The following is a 23,648-nucleotide window of genomic DNA, read 5'->3' as shown; positions in this document are numbered from 1 at the left end:
TACCCGTTCTTCCTGTTCTCTACGCAAGCCTCCGTTGATCCATAGTTCGCAGGATTGTGGCGGCCACCCGTATCTCATCCCTCGTGTTGTCTTCTAAGCGGGAATCAAGAGGCGAACTGTATTCACATCGTGTCCTCGTTTTCAATGAAAGTCTCTTCCGCGGACGAGATTCACGGGTCAGCCTCGCGTTCATAGAACCGAAGGGAAGCTAATGGGTTTTGATGTGGTGCGATGGGTGGCTGCTTCCGTCTTGCTCAAAACGCACTAGTTAGGGTCGAAACCAATTAGAGGTAATGGCTCGCAGCGTCGTTATAAGGTCAGTGATCGAGCTTTCATGCGTGGCTTCCGTCACCTTGTAACATAAGTTCGTTTGATCGTACCAGTGGTCACTATGAAGATCAATACAGTTTCCTATAAATATTACCTCCAGCTGCGAAACGAGTGAAACGTGTCATCATCAGTCGTAATAGATAAATTCACCATGAGTGACGTGTTACAGGTATAAAAAAATATATAGTAAACGCTTTGTTACTTTACACGAGGGAAATAAGAGTCATTAATCACCATCCAAACACACTCGATGTCTTGGGGTTCCTCGACCTTTACGCGTTGGCATGGCAACGAGTCCTTCACATACAACACCCTGATCCCGCCCATGATAACTCGGTTCTTGTGAAAGAACCAATGCGATTATATACTTGTTCTTATCCACTAACAAAAATGTTTTGTAAAAATTATAACAACAGCTGTTCTAACAAAAGACTTGACTAAGATTTGTGGACTGCTACGAAGAACTCTTCTTGTACACTGAAAAAAAAGAAAAGTAAAATCGACACACATGCAACACTTTTCATTCTTTTCTCCCATCACATTCGTAACTTTAATTAAAAATCTACAATAACCAGGTATCCCTGTGAACGATGGCAGCTCCTTGATTGCATTTACAATAATTACGTCAATCATTTCGTTTTGAGCAGCAACACGACCGTTGAATATTTTTCTCTAATTTGATTCTACTTTTATAAAACCATTTAATCTGGCATCGATTTGTTTTTTCTCGAAAAGTGTTTATTATTCATGGTATAGAGGATAGTTACACTGTAATAGTAGTTTTATCTTTAGATTATACTTGATTACAAAAGATTAGGAATATGTACCCTTTTTTTAAGTCCTTTATTTACCACCCTGGCTAACTGCACATGCGTGGGCAAGCTGTGATACATTTTATGCATGGTCATAACATTATATTATGGTATTACATTTGAATTTGAGGCTATAACATTATTATGATAAGTACTATATCAGTTAAATGAAAGGAACAATTACACAGTCCTTTATCTACTCATCTGCCACGCAGGAGTACAGCTTGGGCGCGGAAACGCATTGCTACATTTGATATGCGGTCATGTGATACTACATTCCAAATTTATGATGCAACATAAGTATATCTTCTAAGACATCAGATGATATGAAATGGTTATATAGTTCTCCGTACCTCATGCTAGGTGGTCTGAAAGGCTGTAACACATGGCACCATGAGATATAATGTACAAGAGTTCGCTTATATTCTTCATTACACAGTATAAACTTAGTTTCTTCGACATTACAAACTGTACTGACCTGCCAATACAATCTATATACAAGCCTGATCTAGCTCTATGTCATTTATATGAAATCTTGGCAGAGGGATTGTTTTTGGGTTAAATGCCTTGCTTTTTTCAGTTGAGATTATCAAGCCACACTCAGTAGCCCATGCTAAGAGTATATCTAGAATCTTTTACCATTCTCTCCTCGGATGAAGATTTAATGCAAATATCATCGGCATAGCAAATAATGGAGTCATTGTCCTCAAGTGGTATATCACCTAATAATCTGTACATTAGGATATTAGATAGCATGGGACTAAGTATGACTCCTTGAGGTGTGCCGAGTTCTAATACTTTTGTATAAGTACTCTAAAAGTCCCTGAAGAGAACCTGGAACGAACGATTCGATAAATACATTTGAATCCATGTTAACAGGTTTCCCTGAATACCAAAACTAGCTAGATACTCAAGGATGATCTCTCTGTTTGTAATATCAAAGGCAGATTGAAGATCAAGAAATACGGTTTGCATGCCTGGGTTTGAGTTTGTTAAGTACTCTGCAAAACAGTGCTAGTTGCTACGTCCTGGCAGAAATTCATACAGTGTGAGGGATAACTTAGCATTTATGTGATACATAAGTTTGTTCAGAATTAGCCTTTCAAGTACTTTGCACAGACAGGAGGTCAAGGAAACAGGCCTGTATTTACCAGTATTGGGTTTAGGTAAAGGAATGATTAATCGTTTAGTTCAGGAGCTTGGGATTCCCTGTGATAGGGATATTATTATTATTATTATTATTATTATTATTATTATTATTATTATTATTATTATTATTATTATTATTATTATTATTATTATTATTATTATTATTATTATTATTATTATTATTATTATTATTATTATTATTATTATTATTATTATTATTATTATTATTATTATTATTATTATTATTATTATTATTATTATTATTATTATTATTATTATTATTATTATTATTATTATTATTATTATTATTATTATTATTATTATTATTATTATTATTATTATTATTATTATTATTATTATTATTATTATTATTATTATTATTATTATTATTATTATTATTATTATTATTATTATTATTATTATTATTATTATTATTATTATTATTATTATTATTATTATTATTATTATTATTATTATTATTATTATTATTATTATTATTATTATTATTATTATTATTATTATTATTATTATTATTATTATTATTATTATTATTATTATTATTATTATTATTATTATTATTATTATTATTATTATTATTATTATTATTATTATTATTATTATTATTATTATTATTATTATTATTATTATTATTATTATTATTATTATTATTATTATTATTATTATTATTATTATTATTATTATTATTATTATTATTATTATTATTATTATTATTATTATTATTATTATTATTATTATTATTATTATTATTATTATTATTATTATTATTATTATTATTATTATTATTATTATTATTATTATTATTATTATTATTATTATTATTATTATTATTATTATTATTATTATTATTATTATTATTATTATTATTATTATTATTATTATTATTATTATTATTATTATTATTATTATTATTATTATTATTATTATTATTATTATTATTATTATTATTATTATTATTATTATTATTATTATTATTATTATTATTATTATTATTATTATTATTATTATTATTATTATTATTATTATTATTATTATTATTATTATTATTATTATTATTATTATTATTATTATTATTATTATTATTATTATTATTATTATTATTATTATTATTATTATTATTATTATTATTATTATTATTATTATTATTATTATTATTATTATTATTATTATTATTATTATTATTATTATTATTATTATTATTATTATTATTATTATTATTATTATTATTATTATTATTATTATTATTATTATTATTATTATTATTATTATTATTATTATTATTATTATTATTATTATTATTATTATTATTATTATTATTATTATTATTATTATTATTATTATTATTATTATTATTATTATTATTATTATTATTATTATTATTATTATTATTATTATTATTATTATTATTATTATTATTATTATTATTATTATTATTATTATTATTATTATTATTATTATTATTATTATTATTATTATTATTATTATTATTATTATTATTATTATTATTATTATTATTATTATTATTATTATTATTATTATTATTATTATTATTATTATTATTATTATTATTATTATTATTATTATTATTATTATTATTATTATTATTATTATTATTATTATTATTATTATTATTATTATTATTATTATTATTATTATTATTATTATTATTATTATTATTATTATTATTATTATTATTATTATTATTATTATTATTATTATTATTATTATTATTATTATTATTATTATTATTATTATTATTATTATTATTATTATTATTATTATTATTATTATTATTATTATTATTATTATTATTATTATTATTATTATTATTATTATTATTATTATTATTATTATTATTATTATTATTATTATTATTATTATTATTATTATTATTATTATTATTATTATTATTATTATTATTATTATTATTATTATTATTATTATTATTATTATTATTATTATTATTATTATTATTATTATTATTATTATTATTATTATTATTATTATTATTATTATTATTATTATTATTATTATTATTATTATTATTATTATTATTATTATTATTATTATTATTATTATTATTATTATTATTATTATTATTATTATTATTATTATTATTATTATTATTATTATTATTATTATTATTATTATTATTATTATTATTATTATTATTATTATTATTATTATTATTATTATTATTATTATTATTATTATTATTATTATTATTATTATTATTATTATTATTATTATTATTATTATTATTATTATTATTATTATTATTATTATTATTATTATTATTATTATTATTATTATTATTATTATTATTATTATTATTATTATTATTATTATTATTATTATTATTATTATTATTATTATTATTATTATTATTATTATTATTATTATTATTATTATTATTATTATTATTATTATTATTATTATTATTATTATTATTATTATTATTATTATTATTATTATTATTATTATTATTATTATTATTATTATTATTATTATTATTATTATTATTATTATTATTATTATTATTATTATTATTATTATTATTATTATTATTATTATTATTATTATTATTATTATTATTATTATTATTATTATTATTATTATTATTATTATTATTATTATTATTATTATTATTATTATTATTATTATTATTATTATTATTATTATTATTATTATTATTATTATTATTATTATTATTATTATTATTATTATTATTATTATTATTATTATTATTATTATTATTATTATTATTATTATTATTATTATTATTATTATTATTATTATTATTATTATTATTATTATTATTATTATTATTATTATTATTATTATTATTATTATTATTATTATTATTATTATTATTATTATTATTATTATTATTATTATTATTATTATTATTATTATTATTATTATTATTATTATTATTATTATTATTATTATTATTATTATTATTATTATTATTATTATTATTATTATTATTATTATTATTATTATTATTATTATTATTATTATTATTATTATTATTATTATTATTATTATTATTATTATTATTATTATTATTATTATTATTATTATTATTATTATTATTATTATTATTATTATTATTATTATTATTATTATTATTATTATTATTATTATTATTATTATTATTATTATTATTATTATTATTATTATTATTATTATTATTATTATTATTATTATTATTATTATTATTATTATTATTATTATTATTATTATTATTATTATTATTATTATTATTATTATTATTATTATTATTATTATTATTATTATTATTATTATTATTATTATTATTATTATTATTATTATTATTATTATTATTATTATTATTATTATTATTATTATTATTATTATTATTATTATTATTATTATTATTATTATTATTATTATTATTATTATTATTATTATTATTATTATTATTATTATTATTATTATTATTATTATTATTATTATTATTATTATTATTATTATTATTATTATTATTATTATTATTATTATTATTATTATTATTATTATTATTATTATTATTATTATTATTATTATTATTATTATTATTATTATTATTATTATTATTATTATTATTATTATTATTATTATTATTATTATTATTATTATTATTATTATTATTATTATTATTATTATTATTATTATTATTATTATTATTATTATTATTATTATTATTATTATTATTATTATTATTATTATTATTATTATTATTATTATTATTATTATTATTATTATTATTATTCCTTATCATTACAATCATTCCAATTATCATTATAGGCGATTGGTAGATAGAGAGAGAGATGACAAAAACGAAAGTCCGAGAAAACGAAAGAGAGAGGGATAGACAGACAGACAATGAGAATTGATAATAGCAAACTTTCATAATATTGAGCAAACTAAGCGAATACTCAGCTTTTATTCATTGAAATGTCTAGCTTTCATTTGTTAGATGAGTTGGGATAAAATTAGTACTATAATTGCTATATGTGTGACGTAGATTCCAATTCTTATAAAAGTTTTTAAATCCAGAAAATTCCAAGTTGTATAGATGGAGTAAACAAAACAAGGAAATCATATTTTTATTATGGTTCGAGAAACCACCTATTAAGGAGAGGCATAACCTGTTCACCTCAACAACCTTTGTGCGTTGTCTATAGAAAAAGTTGATGCAATGGAAACAGTAAGGAAAGTGAGGAAAGATAGTGAAGTAAAGGAAGAAAAGATGGTGAAGAAAATGAGAGATAGTGAAGAAAATGAAGGGCGATAATGAAGCATACAAGGAAAAACAGTGAAGCGAATGAGGAATGATAGTGGAGCCAATGAAGAAAGATTGTGAAGCAATGGAGGAAAGATAGTGAAGCTAATGAGGAGAGATACTGAAACAAATGAGAAAAGATAGTGAGGGACATGAAGTGAAGAATATGAGGAAAGATAGTGAAGCAAATGAGGATAGTGAAACAAATGAAAGATAGTGTGAAGCACATAAAAAATATAATCAATATGATGAAATATAGTGAAGCACATACGAAAAGGTAGTGAAGCAAGTGATGAAAGAAATGAAAAAATATTGTGAAACAAACTTAAAAATATAGTAAAGCAAATGAGGAAAAATAGTACACGCTGGCCAACACTTGGGTTACAATTAAGCATTTTCTTCAACAAAGAAATACAACCATCCATCTATCATACGCCTCCGTGGCACAATCGGTTAGCGCGTTCGGCTGTTAACCGAAAGGTTGGTGGTTCGAGCCCACCCGGGGGCGTTACTTTTACGCGGTTATGTGTATAAATGATGGAGCTATGTTATGGTCAAACCATAAGTTCACATGCCCATAATGATTATGTCCGACCGGCAAAATACGCAATATATAGGAATGCCATACCTGAACGCATATTAATGTTATTATCGTCATTTGAGTTTAAGTTGTGACGGTTATTATCATCATTATTATTATCCTATTATCATTACCATTATTATTATTATTTTAATAATTATTGTTATTATTGTTACTATTATTATTTATGTTATCATTATTCATCTTATTATTACTGTTATCATTATCATTATGATCATATGATAATATAATATTATAATTATGATAAAAAATAATTATTAATATTATTGTTGTTGTTATATTACTATTAGTAGTATTACCCTTATCACTATCATTATCATTACTGCTATTATCATCATCCTTATTATTTTTACTGTTATTGTTATTATTATTGCTATTATGGTTATTAGTAGTAGTAGTAAGTAGTATTAGTATAATTATAATAATAATTATTATCATTATCACTATTGCTATTTTTATCATCAAGATTATTATTCATATCATTATTATTAACAATATCTATTACTAGTTATATATATTTGTTGTTCTTATTATCATTATCATCATAGCTATAGTTATTATTATTATATTTTTATTATGATTATAATAATTAATGTTATAATTACTGCTACTACTACTTCTACAACTAATATTACTACTACTTTTACTTCTCTTCTTATTATAGTTTTCATTACTCACTTCTCTACTTACATTCGTAACAATTCTTAGTAACAAGCTGTCAATGTATCTAAAACGAGATTACGAATTATGAGAGAGATAGATAAAGAGAGAAATATATTATTGTTCATGATGTACCAATGAACAGCCTAAGTGATCTGAAGTATGGCTGGCTATTGAATGAAGTGAGATTAGATTTAACAGATCATTACCAAACTTCCGAAGTCCAGAAGAGTGAAAATCGTAAAGAAGGAATTAACAAACTGAAATAATCATATTTCATTTGATTCTTGTAAAGCACAATGCAATTCTGTACTGATAAGAGGAAACGCATAATTGTAACAGTATGATCATTTCCGGACTCAAATTTCCAGCTCTTCGGATGGAAAGCCCTTTGATTTTCTCCTCCTTGTGCGTTGTACGGAGAAAAGGTGATGGAATGAAGGTGGATGGCAAAGTGAGGAAAGATATTGAAGAAAATGCTTGAGGGATGACGAAGAAAATGAGGAAGATAAGAAAATGAGGAAAGATGATGAAGAAAACAAAGAACGCGGGAAATGATAAAAAGGAAAGGGGTTTAAACCTCGTTCTATTTACATTTCCAGTTTGTCTCTCATTTTATTTTGTCTAGTTTCCTAATCTGACCAACTTTACAACATAAGGATTTCCTACTGCATGGTAGAATAACATACCAAATTCGTTCTGGATTGTCAAATATAATTTTGAGCAATGTCCCCAAAGAAATATAGAATTGTCTGCCAAATAATATGCATTTGACTTCGAAATGACAAATCACATTTCCACCAAAATTGTACAGATGAAAACCCTTAGGAGTTTATTATTCATTATTGTAATTCTATAGTTTATGAATAGTCAGTGTAATCAGCATGTGTGGTGCAGGCCGTGGAATGTTTATTTGGTATTAGCAATATTATGAAAAAGGTGATGATAATGGTTTGAATATAATAACAATAGTAATGATTATGACGCCGATTATTATTACCTTTGTCGTTACTCTAACCCTCATCATTATTATTACTAGTAATTGTAATAGTAGCAGTAGTAATAGTAGTAGAATCATGAACATTATGATAATTATTTTCATTATCGTTATATTCAACATCATCATCATAATCATTATTATTGTTATTACTATTATTTTAATCATACGCGTTATTGTGACGATTATTACTTTATTATTAATGTCATCATCATTAACATTATCATCATCATCATCATCAGCGTGATAAAATAATTATAAAAAAATAGTAATAGTAATAGAAATAATAATATAATGATATTGTCAGTAATAATATAAAAATTATTAACATTAAAACAATTATGATTTTCATTGTGTATTCAACGTGAATTTCGAAACGAATGCTATATAAAGCAGACAAAGAAAGATCTTAGCTGCAGATAATTATAAATAATCAATTTATCAATACCGGTTTCACTTGAGTTGAAAATAGGCAATTTCCTAAAAAGAAGTAAATAATTAAAAGAAATTGTTGAAAAATTATTACTGCCAACCACATTTTGTAAGCCTCCGTGGCACAATCGGTTAGCGCGTTCGGCTGTTAACCGAAAGGTTGGTGGTTCGAGTCCACCCGGGGGCGTTACTTTTAAACAGCTCTGTGCATATATGCTGTATCCAAACCAAATGCTCATTTATCAATTCAAAGGGACTTATTTGAATTGAACAATTATAAATGTGTAAGGGCTATCATACTACATTCGCCACATAATGCAACGTCTCTTTTTATGTCAATAGATTCTCGAACACTATACTGGCTCGTCAGCTTTTTGCATTCAATCAGGAAATGAGATGCAAACGTTGGTAAACTACTCGTTAATAATACTCGTAATAACCAACCTCAAATATCAACTCTTTATTGTATGTGTCCAAAAATAAAATGTATTTTTTTCATATATATATTCATAGATATATTTATAAAAAGATATATATATATATATATATATATATATATATATATATATAATCTAAACAACGGTTGTTAAGCCTCTGCGGCACAATCGGTTAGCGCGTTCGGCTGTTAACCGAAAGGTTGGTGGTTCGAGCCCACCCGGGGGCGTTACTTTTTAAAAACTCTGTTATTATTAATGTTGTATTGAAACCAAATTCAATCAGAAAATAAAGGAAATACCTTTCCTTTTAGCATCATAATCATTATCATTACTTTTTTTATCATTATCATAATCATAAGCATTATTATTAGAATTGTTGTTGGTATTATTATTATTATTATTACTACTATTATTATTAATATTATAATTATCACTATTATTATTATTATAATTTTGTTATCATTAACATTAGCATTAGTACTATAATTATCATTATCATCCTTATCCTCATCCTCTGCTTCATAAATATAATTATTATAATAGTAACAATGATAATAACAATGCAAATAATAATAATTATTATCATTATGTATTCAAAAGGATTTTTATAGGTTATTCAAAATGATTAAAATAATAAAATTAGATCACTTGCGGGAAGCCAAAGTTGGATAATTTGTTAAATATAAGTAAACGAATAAAAATGAATAAATACTGAATATTACGCTTTTTTTGTATCACGATCTCTACAAAACACAATATCGTACTGGCATACAAACTGTTGAGAAAAGGAAAAGTTTATAGAAAATAAAAAAGTTTATAGAAAACAATTAAAGTACTTAATGTGCTGGTATGATTTTTTATTACAAGCAAAACATTGTGAACGCTTAAAATAAAATGGAAATAGTATTTGACTACTCAGCAACAGTACACAGCATTTCCTTGATATTTTTGAGCTTGAAAGGTTATGTCATAGACTTACAGGCAAACATGTATTAGAGTTTATCAGGGTTAGGAGTTTCGGAAATGTTACAATACATGACTTTAAGCCTCCGTGGCACAATTGGTTAGCGCGTTCGGCTGTTAACCGAAAGGTTGGTGGTTCGAGCCCACCCGGGGGCGTTACTTTTAGGTTATGTCAAACCAAATATATAAACACCGGCAGAAAAAAACTATCAGAACTGAACAACCATAAATGTAAACACATCCACACAACGTTTGCCACAAAATTAATAGATTCCCTAAAACTACATCTCAATAAGACACAATGATAGCTGTCACTATTATCATCTTTATTATTATCATAATTATTGTTACTGCTATCATTATTATTATCTTTATTATTATCATAATTATTGTTATTGTTATCATCATTATTATTACCATCGTTATTCTTGTTAATATTAATTCAATCAGCCTATTCGAATGTACTAATATTGTTCTCTGAAGTATGGCTGGCTATTGAATGAAGTGAGATTAGATTTAACTGATAACTACTATTACAGTGATGTGTTGAATTATCTTAATTATCAAGGTTTTAAAGTACAGAAGAGTGTAAGTTGTGAAAACTGAATGAACAAACTGAGAGAATCATATTATTTGTTTTCTTACGCTCGTGAAAGCGCACTGCATTGATGTGCTAAAAAAAGAAACGCATAATTAAAACGATATGGAAATTATAAGGTTCATATTTCTAAATCCTAAGAAGGAAAGCCCATTGATTTTCTCTGTTACCTTGTACAATGTACGAAAAAAAGGGTGATGAAAGGAAGGTAGATGAGAAAATGAGGAAAGATAGATAAAATGAGGAAAGATAATGAAGAAAATATGTAATAAATACTAGAGAGAATGAGGAACGACAGTGAAGCTTATGAGGAAAGATGGAGAAGGAAATGCAAGAGACAGTGAACTTTAAACGTCATTCAATGTACACTTCCACTTTGTCCCTCATTTTACCACAATAAGCCAATATTTTGTCTAATTTCCTTATTTGACTAACATTACAACATAAGAATTTACTACTGCACGGTAGAATAACATAACAAATTTGTTCTGAATTGTCAAATATCATTTTGAGCAATGTCCCCAAAGAAATATAGAATTGTCAGAAAAATAAAATGCATTTGGCTTTAAAATGTACAAATCACACTACCACCAAAATTGTACAGATGAAAGCCCTAAGGAGTTTAGTATTCAATATTGTCATTTTATAGTTTATGAATAATCAGTGTAACTTGCTAGTAGGTGGCGCAGACCGTGGAAAACGTAGCAAAATATGTTTCTTTGGTATTAACAATATTATGAAAAAGGGGCGATGATAATGATATAAATGATAATGGCAATATTAATGATAATTATGAAGACAGTTATCATCATTATTGTTACTCTTATAATTATCACTAATGCAGTAGTGGCAGTAGTAATAGTAGTAGTAGAATCATCATCATCACCATTAGATTCATTATATCATTATCGTTATATTCATCATCATATCATCCTTATCATTATATTCATCATAATATCATCATCGTCATCAACATAATAATTATTACTATTACTATTGTTATTATCATAATCATTAGCATAGTGGTGGTTATTGTTATTATTATCGCCATTATTTTCAATATCATTATCATTATCGTACTATTACTATTAATATTACTATTATTATTATCATTAGTATCATTATTGTTGTTTTGTTGTTGTTCTATTTATCAGTATTATCATGAACATTATTATTATTATTACTATGATCATCATTATCCTCCTCAGCGTTATATATATAATTACAATAATAGCGATATAATATGGATAAGGGTACTACATTATGTATATATGTCGTATTCACACTAAATATTCAAACATCGTTAGGAAAGAGACCTGTCAGAACTGACCACTTATAAATTTGTAAAGGCTTTCATACTGCGTTCGCCACAAAACACGTCTTTCTTTTTTAATAATAACTTCCGGAAAAACACGCCGATTTTTTGCATAGTAAGAAGGACACGAAGATAGAAAAAAAATGAGTAAAAAAACAAACAAACAGGAAATTGCTCTCGTGACTGCATTCAATCGAGAAATGAGTATAAACGTAGGTAAACTACTGGCAGCGGAAAGAAAGGAATGCTGCTCGTAATAACCAGCCTCAAATATTGACTATTGACTTGTGCGTGTCAAAATATATTGCTTTTTTCTTATTGTTTTTCCTTTTCTCTCTGTTATTTTCATGTAAAAACTCAGTTTTCTCTTTCTGTTGTACATTTAAACCGCATTTTCCTCGGCTGGGAATAGGAAAATGAGAAAACAATATAAGAAATGATAATTATTTATGAATTTACCGTTCTTATTAGTGATATTCTCTTTCCTTAGTTTATTATTGTTTTTATTATTATCTTTATCATTTTATTTGATCATTGTTGTTATTGTTATTAATACTACTATTGTTATTTTTGTTATTATTACTTTCATTATCTTTATTATTATCATTCTTAGTAGTAGTAGTAGTATCATTATTTTTATTATTATCATCGTTACTGTTATCATTATTATTATCATCATTACTGTGATTATTATTGTTATTATTGTTATTATTATTATTGTTATTATTATTTTCATTATTAAAGCTATAATAATAATAATAATAATAATAATAATAATAATAATAATAATAATAATAATAATGAAAATTATTATTGTTATAGATTATATTAATATTAAATTTTTAATCATTATTATTATCATTACACTTATTATTATTATGATGATGATTACCATCATCATCATCATATTGTATTATATTCTTATTATTATTACAATCATTTTAATTATTATTATTATTATTATTATTATTATTATTACAATAATTTTCATTATTATTATTATTATTATTATTATTATTATTATTATTAATATTATTATTATTGTTATTGTTATTGTTATTGTTATTGTTATTATTATTATATTTACTATTATTATACTTGCTATTATTTTATTGTTATAACTTTTATCACAATTATTGTCATCATTATTGTTAGTTTTATTAATAAGATTATTATTCATACCATTATTATTATATTTATATTTTTTCTCATTCTTTTTTACTGCTACTACTCTCTTCTTAACACTTTTAGATAATCAATTTATCATTCCCGATTTTACACACTGACCAACACTTGAATGTACATTAGGCAATTTCTTAAAAAAATAAATAAATATTGCAAATCACGATTCGTAAGCCTCCGTGGCACAATCGGTTAGCGCGTTCGGCTGTTAACCGAAAGGTTGGTGGTTCGAGCCCACCCGGGGGCGTTACTTTTAAACAACTCTGTTATTATTAATGTTGTATTGAAACCAAATTCAATCAGAAAAGAAAGGAAATACCTTTCCTTTTAGCATCATAATCATTATCATTACTTTTTTTTATCATTATCATAATCATAAGCATTATTATTAGAATTGTTGTTGGTATTATTATTATTATTATTACTACTATTATTATTATTATTATAATTATCACTATTATTATTATTATAATTTTGTTATCATTAACATTAGCATTAGTACTATAATTATCATTATCATCCTTATCCTCATCCTCTGCTTCATAAATATAATTATTATAATAGTAACAATGATAGTAACAATGCAAATAATAATAATTATTATCATTATGTATTCAAAATGATTTTTATAGGTTATTCAAAATGATTAAGATAATAAAATTAGATCACTTGCGGGAAGCCAAAGTTGGATAATTTGTTAAATATAAGTAAACGAATAAAAATGAATAAATACTGCATATTACGCTTTTTTTGTATCACGATCTCTACAAAACACAATATCGTACTGGCATACAAACTGTTGAGAAAAGGAAAAGTTTATAGAAAATAAAAAAGTTTATAGAAAACAATTAAAGTACTTAATGTGCTGGTATGATTTTTTATTACAAGCAAAACATTGTGGACGCTTAAAATAAAATGGAAATAGTATTTGACTACTCAGCAACAGTACACAGCATTTCCTTGATATTTTTGAGCTTGAAAGGTTATGTCATAGACTTACAGGCAAACATGTATTAGAGTTTATCAGGGTTAGGAGTTTCGGAAATGTTACAATACATGACTTTAAGCCTCCGTGGCACAATTGGTTAGCGCGTTCGGCTGTTAACCGAAAGGTTGGTGGTTCGAGCCCACCCGGGGGCGTTACTTTTAGGTTATGTTCAAACCAAATATATAAACACCGGCAGAAAAAAACTATCAGAACTGAACAACCATAAATGTAAACACATCCACACAACGTTTGCCACAAAATTAATAGATTCCCTAAAACTACATCTCAATAAGACACAATGATAGCTGTCACTATTATCATCTTTATTATTATCATAATTATTGTTACTGCTATCATTATTATTATCTTTATTATTATCATAATTATTGTTATTGTTATCATCATTATTATTACCATCGTTATTCTTGTTAATATTAATTCAATCAGCCTATTCGAATGTACTAATATTGTTCTCTGAAGTATGGCTGGCTATTGAAGGAAGTGAGATTAGATTTAACTGATAACTACTATTACAGTGATGTGTTGAATTATCTTAATTATCAAGGTTTTAAAGTACAGAAGAGTGTAAGTTGTGAAAACTGAATGAACAAACTGAGAGAATCATATTATTTGTTTTCTTACGCTCGTGAAAGCGCACTGCATTGATGTGCTAAAAAAAGAAACGCATAATTAAAACGATATGGAAATTATAAGGTTCATATTTCTAAATCCTAAGAAGGAAAGCCCATTGATTTTCTCTGTTACCTTGTACAATGTACGAAAAAAAAGGGTGATGAAAGGAAGGTAGATGAGAAAATGAGGAAAGATAGATAAAATGAGGAAAGATAATGAAGAAAATATGTAATAAATACTAGAGAGAATGAGGAACGACAGTGAAGCTTATGAGGAAAGATGGAAATGCAAGAGACAGTGAACTTTAAACGTCATTCAATGTACACTTCCACTTTGTCCCTCATTTTACCACAATAAGCCAATATTTTGTCTAATTTCCTTATTTGACTAACATTACAACATAAGAATTTACTACTGCACGGTAGAATAACATAACAAATTTGTTCTGAATTGTCAAATATCATTTTGAGCAATGTCCCCAAAGAAATATAGAATTGTCAGAAAAATAAAATGCATTTGGCTTTAAAATGTACAAATCACACTACCACCAAAATTGTACAGATGAAAGCCCTAAGGAGTTTAGTATTCAATATTGTCATTTTATAGTTTATGAATAATCAGTGTAACTTGCTAGTAGGTGGCGCAGACCGTGGAAAACGTAGCAAAATATGTTTCTTTGGTATTAACAATATTTTGAAAAAGGGCGATGATAATGATATAAATGATAATGGCAATATTAATGATAATTATGAAGACAGTTATCATCATTATTGTTACTCTTATAATTATCACTAATGCAGTAGTGGCAGTAGTAATAGTAGTAGTAGAATCATCATCATCACCATTAGATTCATTATATCATTATCGTTGTATTCATCATCATATAATCCTTATCATTATATTCATCATAATAACATCGTCATCAACATAATAATTATTACTATTACTATTGTTATTATCATAATCATTAGCAGAGTAGTGGTTATTGTTATTATTATCGCCATTATTATCATTATCATTATCATTATCATACTATTACTATTAGTATTACTATTATTATTATCATTAGTATCATTATTGTTGTTTTGTTGTTGTTCTATTTATCATTATTATCATTAACATTATCATTATTATTACTATGATTATCATTATCCTCCTCAGTGTTATATATATAATTACGATAATAGTGATATAATACTGATAATGGTACTACATTATGTATATATGTCGTATTCACACTAAATATTCAAACATCGTTAGGAAAGAGACCTGTCAGAACTGACCACTTATAAATTTGTAAAGGCTTTCATACTGCGTTCGCCACAAAACACGTCTTTCTTTTTTAATAATAACTTCCGGAAAAACACGCCCGATTTTTTGCATAGTAAGAAGGACACGAAGATAGAAAAAAATGAGTAAAAAAACAAACAAACAGGAAATCGCTCTCGTGACTGCATTCAATCGAGAAATGAGTATAAACGTAGGTAAACTACTGGCAGCGGAAAGAAAGGAATGCTGCTCGTAATAACCAGCTTCAAATATTGACTATTGACTTGTGCGTGTCAAAATATATTGCTTTTTTCTTTCTGTTTTTCCTTTTCTTTCTGTTATTTTCATGTAAAAACTCAGTTTTCTCTTTCTGTTGTACATTTAAACCGCATTTTCCTCGGCTGGGAATAGGATAATGAGAAAACAATATAAGAAATGATAATTATTTATGAATTTACCGTTCTTATTAGTGATATTCTCTTTCCTTAGTTTATTATTGTTTTTATTATTATCTTAATCATTTTATTTGATCATTGTTGTTATTGTTATTAATACTACTATTGTTATTTTTGTTATTATTACTTTCATTATCTTTATTATTATCATTCTTAGTAATAGTAGTAGTATCATTATTTTTATTATTATCATCGTTACTGTTATCATTATTATTATCATCATTACTGTGATTATTATTGTTATTATTGTTATTATTTGTATTATTATTTTCATTATTAAAGCTATAATAATAATAATAATAATAATAATAATAATAATGATAATTATTATTGTTATAGATTATATTAATATTAAATCTTTAATCATTATTATTATCATTACACTTATTATTATTATGATGATGTTTACCATCATCATCATCATATTGTATTATATTCTTATTATTATTACAATCATTTTCCTTATTATTATTATTATTATTATTATTATTATTATTACAGTAATTTTCATTACTATTATTATTATGATTAATATTATTGTTATTGTTATTGTTATTATTATTATATTTACTATTATTATACTTGCTATTATTTTATTGTTATAACTTTTATCACAATTATTGTCATCATTATTGTTAGTTTTATTAATAAGATTATTATTCATACCATTATTATTATATTTATATTTTTTCTCATTCTTTTTTACTGCTACTACTCTCTTCTTAACACTTTTAGATAATCAATTCATCATTCCCGATTTTACACACTGACCAACACTTGAATGTACATTAGGCAATTTCTTAAAAAAATAAATAAATATTGCAAATCACGATTCGTAAGCCTCCGTGGCACAATCGGTTAGCGCGTTCGGCTGTTAACCGAAAGGTTGGTGGTTCGAGCCCACCCGGGGGCGTTACTTTTAAACAACTTTGTGTATGTATATTGTATTGAAACCAAATGCTCATATACCGGTTGAAAAGAGACATATCTGAACTGAACAATAATAAATGTGCAAAGGCATTCAGAATTAAATTATATATTTTTTCTTTATAACAGATTTTTTACATCCTAATAAGAACACAGAGATAATAAACAATATTCCTTTTTTCTTTCCTTTTTCCTTTTATGTTTTTTTCAAAGTAAAAATATCCAGAGAGGGTCGGCGGAACAGAGGATGGGGGATGCAGAAGGGGGGGGGGGGTGGGGCGCAGGGAGAGGTGGTGCAGTTTGAGTCTCGGGGGTCATTTCAACTATATATGAGATCTGAGAGCGTCTTGTAGTCGTTCTTGGTGTGTCTTTATTTCTCCTTTGTTAATAATAATAATAATAATAATGATAATTATTATTGTTATTATCATTATTATTATTATTATTAGTAGTAGTATTTTTATTATCATTATCATTATTATTATTATTACAATAATTATTATCATTATCATTATTATTATTATCATTACACTTATTATTATTATTATCATTACACTTATTATTATTATTATCATTACACTTATTATTATTATTAATAATTATTATTATTACAATAATTATTATCATTATTATTATTATTAGTAGTAGTATTTTTATTATCATTATCATTATTATTATTATTACAATAATTATTATCATTATCATTATTATTCTCATCATCATCATCATCATCATCATCATCTCATCATCATCATCATCATCTCATCATCATCATCATCTCATCATCATCATCATCTCATCATCATCATCATCATCTCATCATCATCATCATCATCATCTCATCATCATCATCATCATCATATTGTATTATATTATTATTATTATTACAATAATTATTATCATTATTTCTATAATTATTATCATTATTATTATCTGCTATCATTATTATTAGTAGTAGTATTTTTATTATCATTATCATTATTATTATTATTAGTAGTAGTATTTTTATTATCATTATTATTATTATTATTATTATCATTATTTCTATAATTATTATCATTATCATTATTATTATTATTAATATTATTATATTATTCATTATATAATTACTGTTATTTATTATCATTATCATTAATGTAAGTATCACTATTGACAGTACAGCGACCATCACCATAGGGGTTGTAAATAGCGGATTGGTGGTGTAGCGCGGATAGTAGCGTGTATGTCAGCAATAGCAGGTTTAGTAATTTATTATCAGGTATATTTAGGTGATCTGTATCATAACAACTAGAAGTTATCATAATATCTCTCTTTCACTATTTTACTACTCGATCTTCTACGTTAACTACATCATAGGTACGGTATGAATTAGAGGGATCGGTATCATTGACTGAAGCTATTTTTATATTAACATCAGGATAGTAATTATCATAAGGTCAATGGTCTTAAGGATTATGACATATAATGTTATTTCGATTATACTAAAGAATACATGCGTTTTGGATTTTGCTTGTTCTCTTCTTTTATTCTATTATATTAGCTGCGATCTATATATAACTATGTCTTATTCATGAATTAAATTGAATAATCTCTAACGTAGCTACTCGAATACTCATCATACTGTTACAGTATCAGAAACTGTCATGGATCGAAAGACACATAACAAGTATTCTTCTTTTAATGACGATTTATTGTCGGGTGATCAGATTTAAAGCACACGGGGTAGAGACTGTGGTGTTAATCTAATGCTTTCGGTACATGGGTGGATGTGGAGTAGGGAGTGTCGTAGGAGCTGTTGTTATCTTGGATGTGTGTTGTGTAGGAGCAGAGGTAATCGGTGGGAGGCTAGAGCGGACGTGCTACTACGACGCTCATTAATTGTCTTCTGATTTATTTTTCGTAAATTCTTAACTTACATTCGTAAGAATTCTAAGTATCATGCTGTCAAAGTATCCAAAACGGAATTACGACTTGTAAGAGAGAGAGACAGAGAGAGAGAGAGAGAGAGAGAGAGAGAGAGAGAGAGAGAGAGAAAGAGAGAAAGAGACAAGGAGACAAAGAGACAAAGAGACAAAGAGACAAAGAGACAAAGAGACAAAGAGACAAAGAGACAAAGAGACAAAGAGACAAAGAGACAAAGAGAGATAGAGAGATAGAGAGATAGAGAGATAGAGAGATAGAGATATAGAGAGAAAGAGAGAAAGAGAGAAAGAGATAAAGAGATAAAGAGATAAAGAGATAAAGAGATAAAGAGATAAAGAGGTAAAGAGGTAAAGAGATAAAGAGATAAAGAGATAAAGAGATAAAGAGATAAAGAGATAAAGAGATAAAGAGATAAAGAGATAAAGAGATAAAGAGATAAAGAGATAAAGAGATAAGAGAAAGAGAAAGAGATAGAGAGAAAAAAAATATATATTATTGTTAATAATAAATATTATTGTTAACGAATAGCCGAAGTGAATGTATTAATCTTGTTCTCTGAAGTAAGGCTGGCTATTGGATGAATTGAGATCAGATTTAATTAATAACTTCTAAAACTGTGATTGCATTATCATTATTATCAACGTTTTTGAGAATCATATTATTTTTTTATTATCAAGACGCTTGTATGAAGAAAAGGGTGATGGACTGAAGGTGGATGAGAAAATGATGAAAGATAGTGAAGAAAATGAGTAAGAGATCGTTACGAAAAGGAAAATAGTGAAGAAAACGAGATAGATAAGGAAAAATTGAAGTAGATAGTGAAGAAAATGAATAAGATATACTGAAGAAAATAAGAAACGACAAAGAATAGATCAGAAACGAGGGTGAAGGAAAATTAAGATAATGAAAGAGATATTTCGTCTAATTTCATTATCTGACTAACATTACAACATAAGGATTTATAACTGCATGGTACAATAACTCACTAGATTTGTTCTGAATCATCAAACATAATTTGAGTAAAGTCTCCAAAGAAAAATAGAACTGTCTGCAAATTAATATGCATTTGACTTCAAAATTGACAAATCACATTTCCACCAAAATTGTACGGATGAAAGCCCTCAGGAGTTTATTATTCATTATTGTAATTTTATAGTTTATGAATAATCAGTGTTATTAGCATGTGTGACTTGCAAATGCCGCGCGCCATTAGGTGTCACAGGGCGTGGAATATGTATCTTCGGTATTAGCAATATTATGAAAAAGGTGATGATAATTATATCAATAATAATAACAGTAGTAATGATAATTATATCAATAATAATAACAGTAGTAATGATAATTATATCAATAATAATAACAGTAGTAATGATATTATATCAATAATAATAACAGTAGTAATAATAATTGTGACTACGATTATTATCATTATCATTATTGCTACTCCCATCAGTATTATTATTAGTAATAGTTATGTTAGTAGTAGAATCATCATTATATTCATTATCATATCATAATTATTTTTACCATTACTATTATTATTATTATGATTATAATTATCAGCATTATGATTATTATTATCGTTATCATAATCATTATTATTGCTGTAGGTTAGTTGTTCTTCAATTTCTTCTTCTAATAATTATCAGCATTAACATTATCATTATCATTAGTATAATTATTATTATCATCCTGATCTTCATTATCATCTTCCTAAGAGTCATAAATTAAATATTATGATAACAGTAATAATATTATTAACATTATTAAATTCTTTATTATTACTTGTTATTATTATTATTATTATTATTATTATTATTATTATTATTATTATAAATATGTATTCAAAATGAGTTTTATTAGTTATTCAAAGCGAAATTCCCACACGAATGCTGTATAAAGCTGACAAAGAAACACCTAAGGTGTTGACGCTGCAGAAATATTAATAATAAGTTTTTCAATCCTAGTTTTACATACTGGAGAATACTTGAATTGAAGTTAGGCAATTTCTTGAAAATAAATAAACAAATTAAAAAATATGAAATAAATATCATAAATCAAGTTTCTCAAGCCTCCGTGGCACAATCGGTTAGCGCGTTCGGCTGTTAACCGAAAGGTTGGTGGTTCGAGCCCACCCGGGGGCGTTCTTTTGTTGTGTACAAACCAATTCTTCAAACACCTGCAGAAATAGGACCTATCTGAACTGAACATTTATAATTGAGTAAAGACTTTCATAGTTCGTTCGCCACATAATGCAACGTCGTTTTTTCATAATAGATTCCTGAACACTACACTCTCATACTTATTCATACCAATAAGAACACAAATATAGCAAAAATAAAATAAACAATTGAACAGGAAATTGCCCTCGTGACTCCATGTATGAGAGAGAAGAGAGAAAGAGAGAGGAGAGAGAAAGAGAGAGAGAGAGAGAGAGAGAGAGAGAGAGAGAGAGAGAGAGAGAGAGAGAGAGAGAGAGAGAGAGAGAGAGAGAGAGAGAGAGAGAGAAAGAGAGAGAGAGAAAGAGAGAGAGAGAGAGAGAGAGAGAGAGAGAGAGAGAGAGAGAGAGAGAGAGAGAGAGAGAGAGAGAGAGAGAGAGAGAGAGAGAGAGAGAGAGAGAGAGAGAGAGAGAGAGAGAGGCAAATATTATTGTTAAGGAGGCAGCATAAATGCATTAATCTTGTACTCTGATGTATGGTTGGCGATTGGATGAAGTGAGAATAGATTTAATTGGTAATTCCTAAAACTGCGATGCGTTGGATTATCATTAAGAAAGTTATAAAGTCCAGAAGAGTGAAGTCGGAAAGATGGAATGAACAAACTGAGAGAATCCTTTTTTTCCACTTTAATAAAGTTCGTACAAAGCGCACTAAAATAAAGTACTGTTAAAAGAAAACGCATAATTATAATGGTATGAACATTACAAGATTTAATTTTCATTTCTTCAGATGGAAAGTCCATTGATTTTCCCCTCTGTAACCTTGCGCGTTGTGAAGAGGGGATGGGATGAAGGTAAATAAGAATGTGTGTGGAAAGAATACGAAAAAAGAGTAAGAGATCGCGAAGAAAATGAGGAAGATAGATAAGAAAGTGAGGAAAGATAGCCAAGAAAATGAGGAAAGATATTGAAGAAATTATATAAAATATAGTGAAGAAAATGAGGAACGACGGTAAAGCAGATGAGGAAATATGTTGAAGAAAATTAAAGAGACAATAAAGAAAGTGGTAAATGATGCCAATATTATTTGACTAACAATACAACATAAGGATTTTCTATTGCATGGTAGAATAACATACCAAATCTGTTCTGAATTATCAAACATAATTTGAGTAAAGTCCCCAAAGAAACAAAATTGCTTGAAAAATAATATGCATTTAACTTCAAAATGACAAATCACATTTCCACCAAAATTGTACAGACGAAAACCCTTAGGAATTTATTATTCATTATTGTCATTTTATAGTTTATGAATAATCAGTGTAATCAGCATGTGTGATTTGCAAATGCAGCGAGCCATTAGGTGATGCAGGCCGTGGGAAACGGAGCAATATTTTTAAAAAGGGCGATGATGGTGATATAAATGATAATAATAAGGGTAATGAGATTATGACGATTTTAATTATCATAATCATTATGGTTACTCCCATAACTAATTATCATTACTAGT

General features: G+C 25.1%; 8 non-coding genes across 8 annotated transcripts; all 8 read left to right on the top strand.

The window, feature by feature from the left end:
* The first annotated feature begins 7,034 nt into the window (after nt 1-7,034).
* On the top strand, nt 7,035-7,108 carry Trnan-guu. The gene has a single exon. It is a non-coding gene; the product is annotated as a tRNA-Asn (tRNA).
* Nucleotides 7,109-9,403: 2,295 nt separating this feature from the next.
* On the top strand, nt 9,404-9,477 carry Trnan-guu. The gene has a single exon. It is a non-coding gene; the product is annotated as a tRNA-Asn (tRNA).
* A 403-nt stretch (nt 9,478-9,880) lies between these two features.
* On the top strand, nt 9,881-9,954 carry Trnan-guu. Its single transcript has one exon. It is a non-coding gene; the product is annotated as a tRNA-Asn (tRNA).
* An 818-nt stretch (nt 9,955-10,772) lies between these two features.
* Nucleotides 10,773-10,846, top strand: Trnan-guu. The gene has a single exon. It is a non-coding gene; the product is annotated as a tRNA-Asn (tRNA).
* Nucleotides 10,847-13,958: 3,112 nt separating this feature from the next.
* Nucleotides 13,959-14,032, top strand: Trnan-guu. Its single transcript has one exon. It is a non-coding gene; the product is annotated as a tRNA-Asn (tRNA).
* An 819-nt stretch (nt 14,033-14,851) lies between these two features.
* On the top strand, nt 14,852-14,925 carry Trnan-guu. Its single transcript has one exon. It is a non-coding gene; the product is annotated as a tRNA-Asn (tRNA).
* A 3,044-nt stretch (nt 14,926-17,969) lies between these two features.
* Nucleotides 17,970-18,043, top strand: Trnan-guu. The gene has a single exon. It is a non-coding gene; the product is annotated as a tRNA-Asn (tRNA).
* Nucleotides 18,044-22,050: 4,007 nt separating this feature from the next.
* On the top strand, nt 22,051-22,124 carry Trnan-guu. The gene has a single exon. It is a non-coding gene; the product is annotated as a tRNA-Asn (tRNA).
* Nucleotides 22,125-23,648: the final 1,524 nt, after the last annotated feature.

Source organism: Penaeus chinensis, chromosome 12 (genome assembly GCF_019202785.1).
Source record: "Penaeus chinensis breed Huanghai No. 1 chromosome 12, ASM1920278v2, whole genome shotgun sequence".
Taxonomy (NCBI): domain Eukaryota; kingdom Metazoa; phylum Arthropoda; class Malacostraca; order Decapoda; family Penaeidae; genus Penaeus; species Penaeus chinensis.
This window is presented reverse-complemented; position numbering and strand designations above follow the sequence as displayed.